At 38.2% G+C, this 14,701-nt stretch overlaps 1 protein-coding gene across 2 annotated transcripts in view; it reads right to left on the bottom strand.

The window, feature by feature from the left end:
- Positions 1 to 14,701, bottom strand: part of NUBPL (NUBP iron-sulfur cluster assembly factor, mitochondrial) — a 340,914-nt gene that overhangs the window by 237,270 nt on the left and 88,943 nt on the right. The gene's annotated exons all lie outside the window — the stretch shown is intronic.

The following is a 14,701-nucleotide window of genomic DNA, read 5'->3' on the forward strand; positions in this document are numbered from 1 at the left end:
TTGTTATCGTATATGGCACTTAAGAATTGCTTGTTAATTTTAATTAATTCCAACCCTTCTGTGTAGATACTGGACTCTACTAACTTCTGGTCCAATATAAGTCAAACTCCTAAAATGAGATCTTTTTGAAGGGCAAAAACATATAGCTATTGTATATAATACTGTAAGATAATACCAATTATAAACTGCATTCAGGTGATGGCCTAGATTCAAACCAATGGAGCATATAGGTATATCATGAACAATCCAAGAGGCTACACATATGTATGAGAGATGGCAGCTAAATGGAATCAATATAAAAAAAAAAGATAAGTCATGTTTTGACTTCACTAGGCACATCCCTAAGAAACAGAGCTCATTTTCTGATCCTGGAATCTTACAAATTTGAAAGACAGAAAGGAGACTAGCTCCTTCCAGTCAATCTCTGATTAATTCAAAAGGGATAGCTCTAATGAATTCTTTGCCATATCATTAGAGAAGGTCAGATTATGGTGATGGAGATCTTATCACCTATTAAATTCCTGATATCATCAAGTAGAATCTGTCCAAAAAAAAAAAAAAAGATAAATCTCTTCCCTGACTTTACTCAGAAGTTTCTAGTTTCCTAAAATTCTTAGTAACACTTTCAAATCTCCAGGTAATAACTTATAAACATCATAGCTGTCACTAACAATTTTATTTATCAATATATTCTCCCTTCATTGAACTAATTTCTGTAATGAGTAAAATATTTTATAAATTTGAATTGAAAAAACATACCCCTTTCTGTCTTTAGTTCATTCTCCATACTAGGGGAGGAGAACATAAATAACACAAAATATTACATATGTAAGAAATCATCTATGCTTAAGGCTGAATATGAAACTTATCACAACATCTAAGAATGCAGGACTTGGGTTCAAATCCTATATCTGACATTTATTAACTAATCATACCCCTGTTCTAGTATCCTAATTGTCCCTATGACTGGCATTCCATAGCTGGATTCTTAGTTTTGGTCCCTGTCCATGCTTTCTGCATCTCTAAAATACTGACTCAAAACATACTCCCTCTCAACTTTTCCTTTGAAGAGATTCTCAGTTATAACAATGCCCTATCCCCACAGTTCCTTCGCTGTGATGGACCCTCAGTGGTATGCCATAGATGCATGTCTACCAGCCCAACACAAAAAGTGTTTAAGGACTACTACTAAAAATTACTATGGGTGAAGTATTTAGGCTAGTTAGACCCTTTGGGGCAGTGGTTCTTAACCTAGCGCCCATTAATTTATGTTTTAATATTGTGATAAATATATTTCAATAAAATTTGTTTCCTTTATAATCTTATTTATTTTATTTTATGCATCTAAAAGCATTATTCTAAGAAGAGGTACACAGGCTTAACCAAACTGTCAAAGGCATCCATAACACAAAAGTGGTTAAGAAACCCTGTTTTAAGGAATGACCAAAACTTTTTGAACTAGAATTTCTTAAATGTGCATTCCTATAGAATAGAGAAAGGGGGTATGGAATTTCTTCTAGGTACAAGGAAGCAGCCCACCTATCTCTTGGCTTTTGTTTGGGCCTCAAAACATAGAGAAATACAGAAAAAATGATTTTTAATTGTCTTATATTCACGAACACCTTCAAAGCTCAGCTCAAACATCACCTCCTTCCAGCTGCTAGTGTACCCACTTCCCACCCCTAAAATTAAATTGAATTGCTCTGTAAATATTTTGAATTTACTTATCTGTGTATATGTGATTTTCGCCAACTGAATTTAAGCTCCTTATGGGCAAGAATGGCTTCTTTTTTCATTCTGTCTCCAATGCCTGGCACACAGTAGCAATTTAATGATTACTGATCAACTGCTTTGATTTAGGGTAAGCTGCTTAAACTTTCCACCTTCAGATTTTTTATTTGTAAAATGTAGGTGTTAACACCTGGTTATGAGGCTCAAATGAGATAATGTATGAAAATAAAGGTCCTGTATAAATGTTAACTTGTTGTTGTAAACTCCCTGAAGACAAAGACCAAGCTTTATTTATTCCGTATTTTCCTCCAGTCCTTACCACAGCACATGGTAGAGTGGGTGTTCCCCCTTTATTTTCAAAGAGGACCAAGGACAGGTAATGCCTTGACTTGCACATGAACTGGGTTTAACATCATCAGCCTCATTCTCTCTTCCAAAGTCATCAAAGTCTAGAGGCAGGACAAAAGTCAGGAAAACTGGCAATGGCCCAGAATATAATGAATGACCTTGATGTCTGCAATGTCTGACCAAGCACTTAACAACACCTGTTTCAGCTGCCTTCAGGATCCTTGGAACAAATTGTTCTCATAAGCCCATTCCTCTTGGAGAATTCTTCACATGCTTGAGGTAGACATCCCACCAACCCACTGACAGGTTTGAGGCCTGTCGGTTACCTTCAACCTGGTGTAGCGTGTCTGCCGAGACAGTTTTACAAGATTATGGCTTCTGTGCATACTATAGCATCTTGTAGCCACAGGTGAGAGTTGGGTAATGGGTAGACAAACACCAAAGGTGAAAGAGCAGCTCTAAAAAGAGCTTGGCAAGCCCTCATACTAGTCCTGCTAATTCTCCCTGAACACCCGATATACCCCTGCTACATCTAATATAAAGGGCATCATAGATAATATCCTGCAACTCATTTATGCCCACCACACATCCACACATCTCTCTTGAGAGACTGCCCTTGGAGTCATATACAATTCCTTAGAAACCGTCACATTGTATGATCTGTAGCAAAAATATAGCATCACCAGATAAAATTTTTTTTTTGGGAGGGGGGGGCGGGGAGGGAAAGGCTGACCTTACAAGACATGTTTTTGTTTTAGAGAACAATTCGGGATCATTTAGAGAGTTGTGCAATTTCACAAATCCAAGACACCATATTTTTCCCAGTCAATTCCGGACTAAACACTGTTTTTCTACTGTATCTATACAAAATACAAATACAACTGGACTAACAGAGAGCTGTCCTTCCAAATGCATATCAAAGTATGGGCCACAGCTATTCTTCATCCGCTTTGTTTTGCATATATGGATTGCATGTATGGATTGAGGGATGTGGATCTTATTTAAAAGGTTCGGCAGCATCATAAGATACCTAGTCAAAACACTGCAATATGGGAAGATGACTAGTGAGTGAGGAAATGAGGCAAAAATAAAAAACAGAGAGATGGATGCTTGCCAATAATGTCTGCCACTGTCACTGAAAACATTCCAAATAGAAGAGGGATTCCCATATCTTCTCGATGTTCCTGTTTTCTGATGACATAAATTAATGTGTGAGGGAGAGAAATGCATAATCAGTTCAGAAAGATAGGCTGGAGCCAGGCTGTAAAGAACTTTAAACGCTACATGAAGGAGTGTGCATTATAGTTTCAACATGAGAAGGAGGCAAAGAAATTTTATGAGAAGGGAGTGAGACAATCAACCTATATTTTAAGAATATCATTTTGGTAGGTATGTGGAGGATGGATTGGAAAGGAAAAAGGCTAGATACAATTAGGAGACTGTTACAGTGATCAAAGTTGAGAGATAAAGACCTCAGGGGATATTTCTTTCCCTCCCACACTATGTGAGACAGACACACTTACATTATCTCTGTTCCTGAGACACTCCTCCTTCCTCGATGTCTTTGCACAGACCAACCCCTAGGCCTGGAATGCATTCCTTCCTCACCTCTCCCTCAAAGAGTCCCTCCTTTCCTTCAAGATTCAGCTCAAGAACAATTCTGTGCACGAAACCTTTTCTGATTTTCCTCTAGCTTCTAGTGTACTTCCTCCCAGGCTACTTTGTATTGATCTATTTTGTGTTTATTCTCTATATTTATTCTGTTCATGTTTATTTCTGCATTTGTGTTTCCCACTGTAAATTCCTTTTAAGTGGGAATTGCTTCTTTATATTTGTATTCTTGGCACAGTGCCTGTAGATAGTGGGAATTTAATAAATACTTGCTGATTGATTGATTGACGAGGACACATGTGAGAGATGTCAGAGAGGTAGAATTTATCAGACTCATTAGCAACTGATTGGACATAAGGAAGGGGGAAGTAGAAAAGGAAGGAGTGAAGAATCAAGGACAACACCTAGGTTGGGTTACCAAGTGTAACTCAGGAAATGGTGGTGTCCCTATATAAACAGGAAGTTAGGAAGAAGAAGAGGTTTAGGGGGAATGATAATGAATCTAGTTTTAAGCATGTTCACACTGAGAAGTCTGTGGTATGTCTAAATGGAGATGTCAACTACACTTAGAAATGCAAGATTATTTGGGAGTGATCTATACAGAAATGGTAACTCACAGAATTAAAGATTTAGAACTAGAAGGGAACCGAACGGCCATCAAATCCAACCTCCTTGTTTTACAGATGAGGAAGTAAGCTCAGCAAAGTTGAGTGATTTGTCCAGTATCACACAGCTACTAAGTATCAGAAGCAAGAATTGGAAATGGTTCTTTCTACTAACATCAAATCTTGAACTCTACCCACTGCATCAAGCTGCTTTATGAAAATACATGAGATCTGAACCCATATGATCTGATGAGATCACCAAAAGAAAGTACAAAGATAGAAGAGGAGGAGGCACATCCTTGAGTCCTTAGGGACACTATGGGAAGGGGAGGGGACACGAAGATGATCCTACAAAGTAAACTGAGATGAAGATGTCAGATAGACTGGAAGGGAACCACAGAGCAATATCCTAATAGCCTAAGGGGAAAGAAATATTCAAGAGAGGATCAAAAACTGTGCCAAACAATGCAGAATGGTCAAGAAGGAGGGAACTTTTGGGGGCGGCTAGGTGATGCAGTGAATAGAGCACCAGCCCTGAACTCAGGAAGACCTGAGTTCAAATCCAGCCTGAAACACTTGACACACTTACTAGCTGTGTGACTTTGGGCAAGTCACTTAACCCCAACTCCCCTTCAAAAAAAAACACACACAAAAAGGAGGGAACTTTTTAAAAAGTCATTGCAATGACCTGCTAATAAATAAGATATTAAATAATAAAAAGATCCCTGATAACCTTGAAGAAGGGAGGAATGAAAGCCAGATTGCCAAGGGCCGAGAGGCTGAGAATTGAGGGGGAGGGAGAAAGTAAAGATAACAAGGGCAGACAGCTTTTTCTAAAAGTTTAGATGTACAAGAAAGGCTATATATACATCAGTTTGATAAAATGAAGCTTAAAATACAGCGAGAAGGAAATCTGAGCTTGTTAATAGGTAGGAGAGAAATCTACTAACTATAGATAGAAACTGAAAATTAGGGAGAGAAAGTAAATCATCCAAGGCAAACGTTCCTGAAAAAATCAAGAGAATTAACAGGTGTCTAGGAGCCTATCCCAAGATAGTCCCCTACTAAACAAGATGAAAAGATCTGTCCCTGAGTAGATGAGGGCTATCCAGAGTGACCAGGAAGGCTGAATTAACAGAAGAATAAGTGTCTTCTCATTATAGGTTTTAAAAGCATAGATTCTTTGATCAGGAAATTCAAAAGCTAATATAAATAAACTTATATAGACACTCATATACATATACATACATACATATATACATATGTATTAAGAGGTCAGTTACAACAAGATGATCCCATGATTTTACTTATGATATATTCATCTAGAAAATGTAAAAATTTAAATGATAAATAACAATAAAAAAATTAAGAAGGACCTCTTTCCTAAAGAAAAGATCTAATCAAGCCACAAATAATGAGAAAATAAAATATATCTTCACTCAAAAATATATCTCCAGCCAAGCAATTTGTAACAAAAAGTACCAGACACTCTCATAGTGACTGTGATGCCCTACATAAATATTAAACAAAAAAAAACCTTAATGCAGCTGCTCCAGAATACTAAAAGGCTGGTATCTTCAATGTTTAGTCATTAGTCTTGCCCAGATTTGACAAGGAGAACATTCTTATTCTTTCTTAGCCTCATGGGTCAAGTGCACAATACTTGCTCTCAAACTGGGCCATCTTTCATTTAAGATTAAACATAGACTTACAAATGGATTTGCCTTTGTCCCAAACTAAAATGGGTTGAAAATCAATCCTTATACTGAAGTTCTAATCCCATAATAAATTCTGTGATTAAAAATTGGTCAGTATCACTTGGCCCCCATCAATTTCATTCACAAGGGAGACAAATGACTAGGAATTTTTAATGCTAAAATGTGATGCTACTTGAACTCATTTGAACCTAATGATATCAAAACTACCCCCAAAAAATGGTCATATTTAAGGGAAGAAAATGAACAAGACATTTAAAATATCCTCACTTTATTCCTTGTTACAAATTTGATCCAAAGTACCACTGGAGACTTACTTCTTAGGTATTGATTATTCATGTAGCATTTGGGCTATGCAACCTAATATGTGAAATTCTAGACTTACATATATTTATTATTACATATATTTAATACCAAGGAAATCAGTCTAATACCTAAGAGTTAAAGATTCCAGAACTTGGCAGAAATACAGCATCATAAGATCACAGACGTAGACATCAGAGAGATACTCAGTCACAGAGTCACAGAATTGGAGAGGTAGACAGAACCTCAATATAATCCAAGGCAGTTCATACCCTGAAAGGAAATCCCCATGATAATATATCCGATAAGCAGTCACCTCACTTCTGGACAGCTCTAATTGTGCAGCAATTTTCCTGACCTCAGGCTTAAATTGGCATCTGTGCAACTTTAACCCAATATTCTTGGCTTTCTGTCTGCTGGGTGATAGAGCACTAGGTCTAGAGTCAGAAAGACCTGAGTTCAAATTCAGCCTCAGAAATTTACTAGACATGTGATCTGCTGTTAGCCTCAGTTTTCTCAGCTATAAAATAGGGATGATAATGTCATCTACCTCCCCAGGCTTCTGTGAGAATAGAATGAGACTATATTTATAAAGTGCTTAGTACAGTACCTGGCACATAAAGGCATTATATAAATGCCAGTTATTCATTATTTTTATTATTATCAATGTTATTATTATAAAATAAAACAAGTATAATTCCTCTTCCACATGATAGTCATTCTAATATTTGAATACAGAGATCATGATCCATTTGAATCTTTTCTTCTCCAGGTAAAATATGACTAATTCCTTCCTCAGGTTCTCATATGAGATGACCCTTCATCACCTTGGTCTTCCTGTGGATGCTCCCCAGATTATCAATATGAGTCCAAAGCCCTCATTTTACAAAGGAAGCAGCTGATATCCAGAGATGAAATTCTTTCCCTAACATCACAAGAACGGCAAGACTGAGTCTCTAACTCCAAACCCTGCTATCCCTGCACTGTGCTATCCTGCTTCCACCACCCCTTTGTCAGATGGTACAGGACTAGGTTCAAAGTAATTAGCTTAGGATGCATAAAAATGCTCCAATTAAACTACTCCAATTAAAATCATGGATCATAACATTCAACTCAGCAAATATTTATTGTTTAATATGCCGACAGTACTGTGCTGAAACATAAGAGGGAGATAAAAAGTTTATATAAGACATTCTTCCTGAAGCAGATAGGTGGCACTATGGATAAAGCACTGGCCTTGGAGTTGGAAGGACCTGAGTTCAAAAGCAGATTCAGATACTTACTAACTGTGTGATCCTGGGCAAGTCACTTAACCCCAACTGACTCAAAAAAAAAAAAAAAGACATTCTTCCTGCTCTCATTGCGTTTCCTGTCCCACCTTCTAAACTACTGGCATAGTGTGAAGAAAGCAAGCCTTAGTATCACCAATAAGTAGAACAACTTTGAAAGTTACAGTTGAATTTATTATTATTTTAAAAGAAAACTATACATAACATTTTCAGTTTCATATGTGGTCTTTTTTTGTTCTGCTATGTATATAAAAATTCTTCTTTTATTTAGTGCTTGTTAAGTTCTGAATAATAACATTTTTAAGCTTTAAAAAAAAAAAGGAAGGAAGAAGGCCTCAGAGTCAGGAAGGCCTGGGTTCAAATTCCCACCTTTGACATGTACTGGCTATGTTACCCTCGGCAAGTCACATAACCTCTCGGCACCTCCAGACAATTCTCTAAGACCACAAGCTGCATAGCAGATGACTACCTACATGGGTGGAGAGAGCTTCATCACCAGGAATGGGGATGGGGGAAGGAGGATTACAACTTTCATTTTTATTAAGTGCTTCTTTCTTTGGCACTCTGGTGGAAAAAGAAGAAACAGTGGTGAACTACCATCCAGGTAAATAATACCAGGGTGGGCAAATCCTACTTATTCTCTCCTGACCAATATAATTTTAGCCTTAGGAGAACATAAGTATCACTCCATCCTATTATTTGCGAGTCCACTGGGTCCACCCAGTCCCTGGGTAACCATATTCCCTTCATCAGAGCAAACCTTGCTTCACTATTCATATACAAATAATCTGGCAAACCATTTTATTCTTCCACAAGTAACACCCTAGAAAGTAAAAGCTGCTAGTTATATAGGAACTTTAAAAAAACAATAAGGGAAGATTAAAAAAAATCTCTACAATCCAGTCACTCATTGATACATCACTTACCTAGACCACTGAGAATGACTTTAATGATAATTAAAAAAAAAAAACCTGAAAGCCCACACATGCAAAATTCAAAATGCTTACATTTCCAAGGTATAAAAGAAATCATATGAATAAATCTAACAAGCTTAACTTCCTCTTTTATTATCCTTTTTTAGCATTTTACAGAAGTGTTGTTTGAAATGACTTTAGAATTTACTTGTTAGCACTCACCTACTGATACCGAATCTTTCATTGCTCATCTCTGTGTCTTTGCAAAGGCCCCATATTTGGAATGCTCTCCTTCTTTACCTCCACTTCTTAGAGAAGTAGGAAACCCTAAAAGGGAACTTTAGTTCCCTTCAAGATTCAACTCAAGTGTTACCAAGAGAGGGAGAAGGGATACTCATGGCCCAATCCCAGTGGTGATCATCACAGAAACTTTAATCTGTTCAATTTTTTCAATGTGTGTCCACTCACCCCCATCTTCTGAGGGTCAACATCATCAAGATCCTTTTCCTGATTCCCTGAGTTCTGAGTCCTTCTCCCAGCAAAAAATCACTTTTCATTTATTTGGATGCATCATGCATTTAAATAGCTGTGAATGTTATAATGAATCCACAGGATAATGTAAGTTCTTTAAGGACACGGAATGGTTGCTTCTATATTTGTATCCTCAAAGTCTTGTACCTAAGGGAGTTTTTCACAGGGTCAAGGAAAATCTATCTGATATCAAGTAAAGAAAGGCAGTACCATGTAGTGGAAATTTGCAATCAGGGGATCTCCATTTAAATCCTAGGCCTCAGGGGCACAGTAAAGAGGGCAGAATGTGAATCAGCATTTTTGCCTTGATCTCCCAACATACCTATTCCACTACATTCTAGAAAATGAACCAGACCAAATTCTGATCAGGAAAACCAAGAAAAAAGTCCCAATGAGTCATTTTTTCCAGCCCAGATTAGCTTAGGAAAATGGAAAGGTCTGCAAACCCTAGGGCTGGGGTAGCCATCTCAGCACAGCGCTAGTGGAAGCAGCAGCAGGACAGGAACACTACAGCACCCAGGGAAAGAAAGGGAAACAAGGCAGAGCACCAGGGCAAGACGCCTCAGGACAGAAAGAGATCCCAGCAAAACACTGAAATAACGCTGAGAGCAGCGTTGAGTGCCTTCTGGAAGTTTTATCAGTCATTACCTAGCTCCAGGTCAAAAATCCAGGGCAGAGAGGAATAGCTGCTACTAAGCATAGGGCCCTTGCTGAGTAGTAAGCAAAAACACAAATTCTAGAAACTTAGCTGTGTGGCTCTGAGTTCAGGATCAGAGCAGTGACTCAAATCTAACCTTTAGCCCAGGACACAAGCCTGCAGGGGAAAAACCAGGGAAGAAGATGAAGAACAATGGTGACTCAGAGAGTAAGAGCACCAGATCCAGGTCGGGATGACCTGGGGATCCAATCCAGGCTCCGACACTCAGCACCTGTGATAGTAATGGCATTTAAAGATTCCCCTGTATTGGCTTGGTTTTCAAATTGATTGTGTGTCACCCTTGGACCTGGCATCAAGCATATTAAGAACTGACCTCTCAAATGGGACCCCTTAGGACAGGGACAGCTCTACATCCGATTTCAGCAGCAAGTAGCCATAGAAGAAGAGATCTTCACCCCTTACCACAAGATTTTGGGGCCCCATTTGTTCGGGGTGGGGGGAACGATGGGGAGCTTGTGCTCAAGCCCCACCCTAAAATATGGTTTTCTGTGTTTATTGTGTGCTATTCTTGTTATATTGTTGTGAAATTTTGTTGACACCAGTTATTCCTACTGTATTTTTGCCAAGTAAGGGACATGAAAGATCTTGGGGCCGAATGTAAGGGTTATGGTATTTAAAGATCTTCCACGCCCCATTGGACGTGCTGACGTAGCAGGAAGGGGCGGAGCAAGAGAAAGCGAAAGCCAGAGAAAGAGAAAGCCAAGCTAGCGTTCCTGCGGTGGCTGGCGGTGGCTGGCGGTGGTGGCGACTGCGGGGCAGCAGCAGAGGCAGTGGCAGCGCGAAGCCCTTTTTGAGTTAGGACTGCTAAGGACTTTCTGCTAAGGACTCCTGCTGAGGACTGACAGGGGCCGGAGCTGCTGGGAGCGCGCTTCCAGGACGCTGGGTGGTTGCTGTGCGTGGGGAGAGGAGGACCTTTGCCTGAGGTAGCCTGTTCTGTTTTAAAGGCTTGAAAATGTGGGTGCTTTCTACTTTATCTACCTGTGCCAATGTCATAACTACTCTGATGGCTTTCACTTTCTGGTTTTGGGACTCAGTCTTTTGGTATCTTAATAAATTTTCCAGCCTATTCCCTTAAAAAAAAAAAAAGTTCTTCTGCCTCTCTCTTGTCTCTCCAAATCTACATCACCAGCTCCTCCCAGTTCAGGACTTTCTTTTCACATCAACAAGTCCATCCCACAGGTGGGATTAACAAGCTCTGGGTTTTAACACAATCAATTTGAAAACCAAGCCAATACAGGGGAATCTTTAAATGCCATTACTATCACAGCACCACACCCAGAAATAACTGGCCGTGTAACCTTGAGCAAGTTACTTAACCCTAATTGCTCATAAAAGAAAGAAAAAAAAAAAGAACAATGGTGAGTCAATGGTTACTTCAGTCACTCTGAAACTGAAGAATTTCTCAGAGTGCTAACAATGACTAAGTCCAGAAACAGTCTACCAAAACTCAACCACACAGGGCAACAAAGTCGAACCTGGATTAGGAACTTGCAGAGCCTCCTTTCTCACTCTGTGACCCAGCTAGACTGGCCCGCTTGCTATTCCTTGCACACGACACTCTAGCTCCCTTGTCTCTGTGCATTTGCACTGACTTGTCTCCCTTCTCCCTCTGCCTCTTCTTCTACCTTCTGAAGAGCAGTAATAGACCTCACCCTGAATTACACCACTCTGGAAAAACTGTAGGCCTCCGAAGTGGGCTGTAAAAGCAGCAAAGGTTCAAGCTAAACATCCTCACCAGAAGTGAGCAGAGTCCAACACTATAATAAAATCCAAAGTCAGGAAGCAGGAATGAGTAAACTAAAAGAAAAAAGAATCTGACTATAAAGAGCTACTATGGTGACAAGGAAGTTCAAGACACAAATAGAGAAGACAATGACTTGAAAATATCTATAAGCAAATACTCCCCCCCAAAAAGAGAATTCAGATTGTACCCAAGTTCAACAAGAATTCCCAAAAAAGTTAAAGCAAGTGCTAAATAAAGAGATAGAAAAAAGTAAAACAATGACTTTTAAAACTAAATTAGGGCAGTAGAGGAAAAAATGAGGTAGAAATAGGAAAAGAAGTACAAAAACTTAACCAAAAAAAATTCCTTAAAAATTAATATTGAAAGTTAATAACTCCATGAGAAATTAAGAAATAATTTAAAAAGTCAAAAGACTGAAAAATAGAAAACAGAAAATATTTGAGAGGAAAAACAAATTAACTAGAAAATAAATTAAAGAGAGATCATTTAAGCATTATTGGTCTACATGGAAGTCATAAACAAAAAAAGAGCCTAGGCATCATATTTCAAGAAATTATAAAGGAAAACTCTACAGATATCTTAAAATAAGATAGCAAAGTATGAACAGAAAGTATCCACCATCACTTCCTAAAAGAAAAAGCAAAGGGAAAACTTCCAGGAATATAGCAGCCAAACTCCAAAATTCCCACATCAATGAAAAAATACTGTAATTAGCAAGAAAGAAAATGAAGATACCATGGAGGATACCATGTCAGGAGCACACAAGATTCAGCAGCCAGTACTAAGAAAGAAACAGAGAACATGGAATATAATATTCTAGAAGATAAATAATCTAGGATTAGAAAAAAAGAATAACCCATCTATCAAAACTAAGTATAATCTGACAGGATAAGAAAAATCAGTATTTAACGAATTAGAAGACTTTCAAGCATTCCTGATGAAAAGACAAGAACCGAACAACAACAGCAACAAAAATATGACATTTAAACAAAAGGACTCAAGAGAAGTATAAAAAAAGGAGAAATCGTAAGGGATCAAAAAAAGGTTAAACTGTTTACATTATTATATGGGAAGATGATATACATAACTCCTCAGAACTTGTATTATGACCAGTATACATAGAAGGAATCTAAATAGACAGAGAGCTTGAGTGTGATTCTACTTATGTTCAAAATTATTATTGCAAAAGGAGAATGGAAGAGTGGGGATAGACAAATACACTGGGAGAAGAGGGAAGGGATAGGAAGAATGGAGAAAATTATCTCAGGTAAATGGGGCATTAAAGAAAAGTTTACATAATGGAGTGGGCAGTGGGTGCAGAGAAGAATATAACTTCACTCTCATCTGAACCAGTTGAAACAGGGAAGAATAAACATATTTATACACTGGGCATAGAAATTCACCTTACCCAATAGGGATAAATGAGGAAAAGGAGTAAGAGAAGTGGGGGAGGGGAGGTGGAATAAGAGGATGGATAGGTTAAAAGAGGCAGTAGTCAGAAGCAAAACAGATTCTTAAAAAGAGGATAGGGTAAAAAAGAGTAGTATTAGTATAAGAGAATAAAATAGAGAAAAATACGCAGTGAAATCATAACAATATATGTGAATGGGATGAACTCAACCATAACATAAAGAGGATATTAGCATGGATTAGAAACTGGTATCCAACAATATGCTGTTTACAAGAAACACACTTGAAAAATAAAGATACACATACAGTTAAAAGAAGGGGCTGGAGCAGAATCTATTACGCTCCAGTTGAAGGAAAAATAGGAAAGGGTGGCAATCACGATCTCAGACGAAACAAATGCAAAAATAGACCTAATTAAAAAAGATAAACAGGGAAACTACAGTTTACTAAAAGGTGCAAAGACAATGAATTAATATTAATACTAAACATATATGCACTAAATGGCAAAATATCTAAACTCTTGAAGGAAAAATTAAATGAGTTATAGGAAGAAATAGTAAAACTATTTTAATGAATGACCTCAATTTACTCCCTCCAGTCTCCAGATAAGTCTAACCATAAAATAAACAAGAAAGAACATAAGAAAAACTTAATTTGATAAAACTTAGATATGATAGACCTCTGGAAAATACTGAATGGGAACAGAAAGAAGTATACCTATTGCTTAACTGTGAATGGTACCTTCACAAAAATTTACCATGTGTCAGGGAATAAAAATCTTACAAATAAATGCAGAAAGCAAGAAATATTAAATGCATCTTTTGTGACTATAATGCAACTAAAATTACATTCAAAAAAAACCTTTAAAATATATATGTATATATATTAAAAATTGGAAACTAAATAACTTACTCCTAAAGAATAGATGTGTAAAAGAACAAATCATACAATCAAATATCATTAAAGACAATGACAACAATGAGACATACCAAAATTTTGTAGGATATAGTCAAAGCAGTAATGAGGGGGAAAGTTATATCTCTAAATATATCAATAAAAGAGAGAAAGACTAGATTAATGAATTGGGAATGAAACATTTAAAAACTAGAAAAGCAGGGCAGAGCCAAGATGGCAGAGTAAAAACAGGACCTCTGCACGGCTCCGGCTAACACCACCTCCAGTACACGTAAAAAGATGAATCTAAACAAATTTTAGACCTACAGAACCCACAAAGTGACAGAGAGAAACAAATCTCCCACTGAAGGCAGCCCAGCCTGGCAGGCCCACAGGAAGGGGCTATTGCAGCGTGGTGGGAGAGAAGCACAGTCCCACCGGAGCAGGATGGTTCTGGCCCCAGGGCGCCTGACCAACTGCAGCTGGAGCAGACTTCAGGAAAGTGAATCACCAGCAGCTGTAGCAGTTTCCAGACTTCTCAACCCATAAACACCAAAGACAAAATAAAAGGTCAGTCAGAAACTGCTAGAAAAGGGGATCGGAAGAGACCGGTATGGCCCTGTGGCAGCAAGCACCCCAAAGCGTCCTCAGGGTTTGCTGACAACACTGGTTCTTGGATATGCTTTGATAAAGGAAAGCAACTCAAAATGGGTTAACACGCTTACTTTAATCAGTCAAATATGTATCATTTACCTAGTCCAGGGGAAAAAGGTCAGCACCCCGAACTTCAGAGTATACACACAGAATTATCAAGTAGACAGCTTTCCAAACTGTCCAACCATTACATCCATACCAAATCAACATCTGGGTCTTTCAAAGCCGGGGGGG

Source organism: Petaurus breviceps, unplaced genomic scaffold (assembly GCF_028583685.1).
Source record: "Petaurus breviceps papuanus isolate PSGF00001 unplaced genomic scaffold, PetGlider_PUasm1.0 77, whole genome shotgun sequence".
NCBI lineage: Eukaryota > Metazoa > Chordata > Mammalia > Diprotodontia > Petauridae > Petaurus > Petaurus breviceps.